This window comes from Blennius ocellaris (genome assembly GCF_963422515.1).
Source record: "Blennius ocellaris genome assembly, chromosome: 17".
Lineage (NCBI taxonomy): Eukaryota > Metazoa > Chordata > Actinopteri > Blenniiformes > Blenniidae > Blennius > Blennius ocellaris.
Window position 1 is genome coordinate 9,969,570 of NC_137666.1, and position 6,834 is coordinate 9,976,403.

Sequence of the window (6,834 nt, forward strand, 5' to 3'; positions counted from 1 at the left end):
CAGAAGGAAGGGGTGCAAATACCCCATATTATCAATCAGCAAAATAGGCTATCAAATGCTATCGAGTCCTGTCACAATCACTATTGTGATAATGACAGTGGAGTGAAGGCATCACTGGGAATCAAAACTCTTCAAAATTATCAAAAGGGCTGATGTGAAGGCAGTGCGGTGAGGAGCAGGAGCTGAACTGATGGCTGTGGTGTGATGGTGGTGATGACGATCAGAATGGCATCGTAACAATAACTGAAAGAGAATCATGTTGCAAGTAGTTTAGGGGGGAAAAAAAGAAAAGGCAAAAAAAAAAAAAAAAAGAAAGAAAGAAAAACAGCTGAGCTGCGATTGCGAGTCCTGCATGGGCATATTTCCTCTCAAGTCTTAATGAGATCTAAATTGGATAAAGCATCTTGATCTGCTCATACAGTGTTGAACAGTGCCATGCGAAATGCAATAATGATCATGATGGTATGGTAGCTGTAATCATACAGCAATAATCTAGCATCAGCGAGTTAGACAAGGAGGCAGCAGTGAAAACATCACCGCCCGGGAGAGGAAGAGCAATCACAGAGATGATTATGACGGCGAAAGATGAAGGGAGAGGTGGAAGCGAGAAAAGGAGGAGGAGGAGAAGGAAAACCGGGAATGAGGCAAAGGAATGGAGCAAAAGAGATACAGACAGATAAAGGAAGAGTAATGGGCAGAGAGTAGGTATAAAGGAAGAGGAAATGGGTGAGGTGGGAGAAACGAGTGGGATTGCATAAGCAGTAAGAAGTCAGTCAAGGCTGCCACTCAGGATGAGAGCTCACAGTGAAACAGCTGAAATCTGATATTGATTACATCAAAGCCCTGCTCTCGCCCTGCACACAATGTACGCCCGCCTCACAGAGAAACAGCGCCGGAGCCAAGTTTCCTGCGCATGTGTGAGTGTATGAGAGAGTGTTTGTGTGTGTGTGTGTGTGTGTGTGTGTGTGTGTGTGTTGAAAACAATGTGAGAAAGGTCAAACTATATCTAAAAAGTGTGCTTTTATAACCTGCCAAGTACAGAAACAGGTAGCTGCACACGTGTAGATGAGTGTGAGCTTTCATAACAAACCAGTGCAAGGCTGCATTACTTGTTGGACAATTGAAAACAATAGTCCAGATTGGATGAGGAGGGTTTGGAGCGTCGGAGCTCCACAGTACAATCTAGGCCAGCACGCTCAATAGTGTTTGACAAATTGGAAAACAATGAGAAATACAGCCCATTCAGATTCCCAGTAGGTTTTTGGGGGTTTTTTTTTTCCTCATCCCAGATATGCATTGTTTATCGCTGGGCCCGAAGCCCCCCTGTATGGAGGAGATCAATACTGAGTCCAGATAGACCACTGGGATCCCTCCTGTTAGATTCTGCTTGGGTGGATGGCCATCTCCCCTTAATGAGAAGAAACACAGTCAACACGCAAGCCTCTTTCTCCAATCAGTCGAGTAGACTAGTCAGCAGTCGGCATAGCTCTGCATCATTATGGTAACAAGAAACGAAAGGACTTATGACTGGTGACAGTGCAGCAGGAATCTATCTGTCTCTCCATATGTCCGTCTGTGTCTTTTTGTCTCTGTGTGTGTAGCCTGTCTTCATGTCCATCTGTAAACAGGCCTGACACAGGTGTGGCTTCTTTCCCTGTCTTTCTTAAGTCTCTCTGACTCTGACTTTTTTTTTCTCCCCCCCTCTCTCCTCTCTCCTTTCTCCTCTAGACCTGCACACTGACGCAAGCGAACCAGAGATGACGGTCACCGCTTATTCTTCACCATATTATTCATGTCACATAATTCCTGTGTCTACCCCTCTGTCCTCTCTCTGTCCGTCAGAACACACACTCACCACACCGCTCCACACAGGCTTTTTTTTTTTTATTATTATTTTTTTTTTACATGGGCCCCGCTCCCAAACACAGACCCGCACTATCAGGCAAAGCAGCAGCAGCAGCATCTCTGATCAAATGTATAAGGGCTATCAGCCTGGGTATAGCTCACAGCCCTCCAAGAAAATCAATTAGCCCTTAACATTACAGCACACATATGATAATAGTTAGCAGAATTAAAGCATGACCAATTAAACTGCCTAGTCATTAACAGAACCTATTAAGACATTTACCAGGCTATGTATGAAAATCCTTGGCAGAGTAACGCAATCCAATTGCATTCCTCATTGTCTGTCTCTCCCCACCAGCCTCTCTGATCCACACAGCGACGCTCAGCAGAGCAGGGATGCGGGTAATACTCACTCAGTCCGCCGCCAAAGAATTAGGGAACGACCGAGAAAACACTTTAGAGGCTGACTGTCGACATGTCGTTCACATTCAGCCGCACTCCTCTCTCTCTCTCTCTCTCTCTCTCTCTTTCTCTCTCTCTCTCTCTCTCTCTCTCTCTCTCCTCTCCTCTCCTGTAGCGGCTGAGGCGGATGGGGAGGGAGGGGGGGACCAGAGCAAGGGGGGGACGTGATAAGACTGCAATGAGGTGGAGGATAAAAACCGGGAGAGAGAGAGAGCGAGAGAAAGGCAGGGAGGGAGAGAGAGAGCGAGAGCGAGAGAGAGAGAAAGAGGGGAAAAAAACCCGATTGGCTTTAGGATGCAGGTCCGCTTCTCCACAGTGCAGCCCGTGGGAGCTGCGGCACTGGACAGCGGAGCAGGCGCGCGCGATGCGCGGAGTTGTAGCCTGCGTAATGATGGAGAATCCTCTCTTCATCTCAAACACAACTGGGTAATTCATAGAGGAGAAAACGAGGGGACGCGGGCGCCGGAATTAATCATGCAACAAGGCGGCGCGCAACTGCGAGTTTGTATATGAGGCACAAAGCGCGCAGGGGTGGGTTCCTTCACACCGGGAGCCGGTTCACTTCCCCACCATAAACAGATTACACAACACACAACACTGTCACACACAATGGGCCCAATAAACTTTCTCCTCACGTTACCCGCGTGTGCAGCCTGGTAAAAAAAAAAAAAAAAAAAATACCCCGACTGTTCAGCTATACCGACAATAATTTATAATCTCATTAGTTTATTCATCTCTCCTCTTGCCCTTAAGCACCGACGGATTTCGTGAAACCGGTGTGCGTTACCATGGCGACTCGTGCCAGCTGGCTCTCGTCGCGCACACACTCACGCGCGGACTCGAACAGGCACGCACACAGCACCGGTGGGGAAAACTGTTGTGACTTTTATGAGGGGGAACAGCGGAGACGGCAGCGGGGCCTGGAAGACTGCACGGCCTGCATCAAAACACCTGTCCCGCCAAATGGAGGCGGTGCATGGGCGCAACAGATGCCGCCGTGATGAGGAGTAATGAAGCCCCCCCAACCAGCACTGAATTTCAAATGTTTGGTGCATAATCATTTTATTGATGGTGGTCCATGATGGACTATGCTGATAAAACGCATTATATGGATCAGCAGAATTAGACCACCACCAGACCAGTACAAAGACTACCATTAAAATGTGGAAAAGTATGGACTTGTATGAGAACAGTGCAGACCTGCATCAGACTAGTATAGCTGAGCAGCAGATCATTGACCAGCATGGTCTAGCATTAGACAAGCATGGATCAGCTCCAAACTGACATTAGACCTATATCAGACCAACATTAGACTGGGACCAGATCTACACAGGACCAGCATAAGCATGGATTCAAATTAGACCAGCACCATCCAGCTTGGCCAACAGTAGACCAGCATGGACTAGAATTGACCAGCATGGATCAGCACCAAATCCACATCGGACCAGCATTGACCAGCATCACATCAGCATGGACCAATGTCAGACCAACATTGAGCAGCCAGAAGATTATGCAGATTTATTTTAGCAGTGTATCTTCCTGCACCAGCTAATCACAGCCTTGGCAGGTGACTGCTGACTCTCCATTTATACAGCTTCAAAGTAGCAGCGACAAGACCCTGGCAATGCCCAAGATTCCCAGTGGACCAATGGCAAAATCTCAATCAAAGACACCATGATGCCATGGTGTTGAAACCGTGTATTAAAAAGCATTCAAATACCAGTCAACCAGCTTCATGCCTATGGGAAAAGATTTAATAACAACATGTATTCCACATTACTGAGCTGAAAGTTCAATTTTCAGTTCAATTTCACATTGATTTCAGCGTGCATTAAGGTGAATCACCTTGAGGAAATGGAGAGGTGCATCTCTCCCTCATGCATGCTCCCTACTTCCTCTCTCTCCCCATACCTCTCCCTATAGCAGTGGGGGGGGGGGGGGGGGGGGGGGCTCTCCCTGGAGATTCCTATCAGAAACAGTAACAGAGACGGTTCCAGTAATATCAGAGAGATGTAGATGATGGTTATAGATTTCAGGGCTCTCAGGTGCATTAGTCTGTATTACAGCTTCCCCACAAGGCTACTTAATGCCCGCTCGCAATGGAAACAGGATGGCAGACGCACGGCATGTATGCACTGCAACATGAGCGCTTGCATTTGTGGAGATTGCTTACAGAAGCATGCGCAGATTTAATTTGCCTGTAACATGCAGACTGTAATATAAATAAATAATCGTCAGCCATGCATAGGTTTTGGAGGTGCAATATTGTTTCTGTTTTTGTGACTAGTAAAACCTGATGTGTGGTGTGGGTAACATGATCCCAAACCCAAGGTTACACTGTGTGCTTTAGAGTGTAAAAACATCCGTGACAGGGAGTCCAGGAGAAAAACACTCGCCTTTCTCACTGTAATGTTTTCATTGAACCGTGGAGGCTCCCTAAATTAAGAAAACAAACGGAGAGGAACTGAGAGAAGATGGTTATCAGGCACCATCAGATACCTGGATGTCTTGTCTCTAGGGGCAGGAGCCGCTCTGAGCACATTAAGTACTTTTTGGAGTGTTGACTAGGCCTCTAAAGTAGGGGATCTATTTATACTGGCCCTGTGCTGTATGTGGAGCTGTCCGGTGCTGAAATGGATGGGGATTCATGCTGTTTCATTTCAGCCACTTCTCCTTTCTTCCTCCTCTGCGCTCTCTTTCTTCAAAGCCTTTCCCTTTCTCCCATCTGAATTGTTTCTGTCAGATCATACTTATATTCCTTACATTTTACACCCCTTTCTTCCTTCTATTACTTCGATCCCCCCTTTCTTCTTTCTTTACTTTCTTAGTTTGATTCTCATGTGGGCTCTTGTCAATTCCAACTGGTTTACATGCCAGTCTCTCTTTGATTTCACCCTCTCTTTTGTTTTTCTCTCCTACCTCACTCTTATTTCCCTTCTGCAGAGGAATGGTCATCCCATTTTCAAGCTCTCTCCAATTATGCTTTTGTTCTCAAGATATCCACTGGGATTGGCTTGCATGCATGAATGTGCACAGATTCGAGACTCCAGGACAAGCAAGACAAACTGACAAGTGTAAAAACGTGAATTGTTCCTTTACCCCTGCCAATACAAGGGTCAGAAAATGTCCTCAAAGCTCCATGTTGTTCACATACTGTTGCACCGCACCCAAACACGTGTTTTAGCTTCTTTAGGGCCTGCAGTGCCTTGAGCCTCTTGTTACTCAGTGGGATGGGGCAATCAGAGAGGCAGGCAAGGGCATCCGGCTCTCCATAGAAAGAAGCAGAAAGCAAGTGAAAGTGAAGAGGGACAGAAGGAGAAAAACAGGCCAGCACCGGGAGAAAGAAGAAAGGGAGACAATGAGCAGTGGGCATTTGGGGGTTGCGAGGGATGGCGAGGATGCATGGTGAAGCGGGGGGGGGGGGGGGGGGGGGGGGGGGGGCGAAGAGGAAAACAGATAGATGGTATAGATATATTGCGGAGGAGAAGGAAGATGGCCAGAAGGGCAGGTGGTTCTGTCATTAGCTCCAGATTAAAGCAGAGGGCAACTCCAGAGGACTCACCTCTGATTCACACAGTAGTACTGCAGGCAAGGACAAGCCTCCCGGGAGACATGAAACACACGCGCACACAAGAGCACACATGCTGGAGAAACAGTAGTGATTCACAGGATTACCCACTGGCTCATGAACACACACATAAACACACACATATGGGCATATCACGCCCCCTCCTCATTCTGCATAACTACACACAAGATACACCGTGACTCACAGGAACATGACAACTCCCACACTCATGCCACATACAGACAGTCATACAACACACACAAGCACGCACGTGCGCACACGCGCACCCACACACACACATACACGCATTGCTGAACTAATTAATCAAATCTCCTGTTTTAATTAGGATTCAAATCAGTTGCTATGGGAACCTTGCCCCTTGGAGTGTTAAGGTAAAGGCTCTCACTGCTGCAGCCGCCTCCAATGACTCTACAGGAAGCTGTCCGATGGGGACAAATTCATAATACCTACAATGATTCAGCTGACTGCATTCTACATTGCATTTTCACACAGACACATTTTTCTGGGGAGGCCTGAGGTGCCCGATCTGAACTTCAATTTGGGCTCAGTCATAGAGGAGGGCACAAAAGTGGAAAAAATGTGGAATTATGATGGCTCACATTGCAGCCAAGCTAATACAATATGCTTTGCCATGAAGAGGCCATATGTGTTGGCATTAAAGTGGAGGGTCATAGTTTTCAGTGGCCTGTCCAATCGATCACTCACACAGGCCTGCCATTTTGCTCTGAAAGTTTTCACATGGTGACGCACATAATAGCACTTTCACACAGTTCTAATAGGCTGCTTATCCTCGCTATTACCACAGCCTTGCAATTTCAGCTGAGCAATAGCTTTGTGCTCATATGGCTTGTTCCACGACTTTGCTCTGGAAAAAAAAAAAATCATTCACAGTATTTTTACAAGCGCTCCACCAGTGATCAATAAGACGTCTTTGTAAA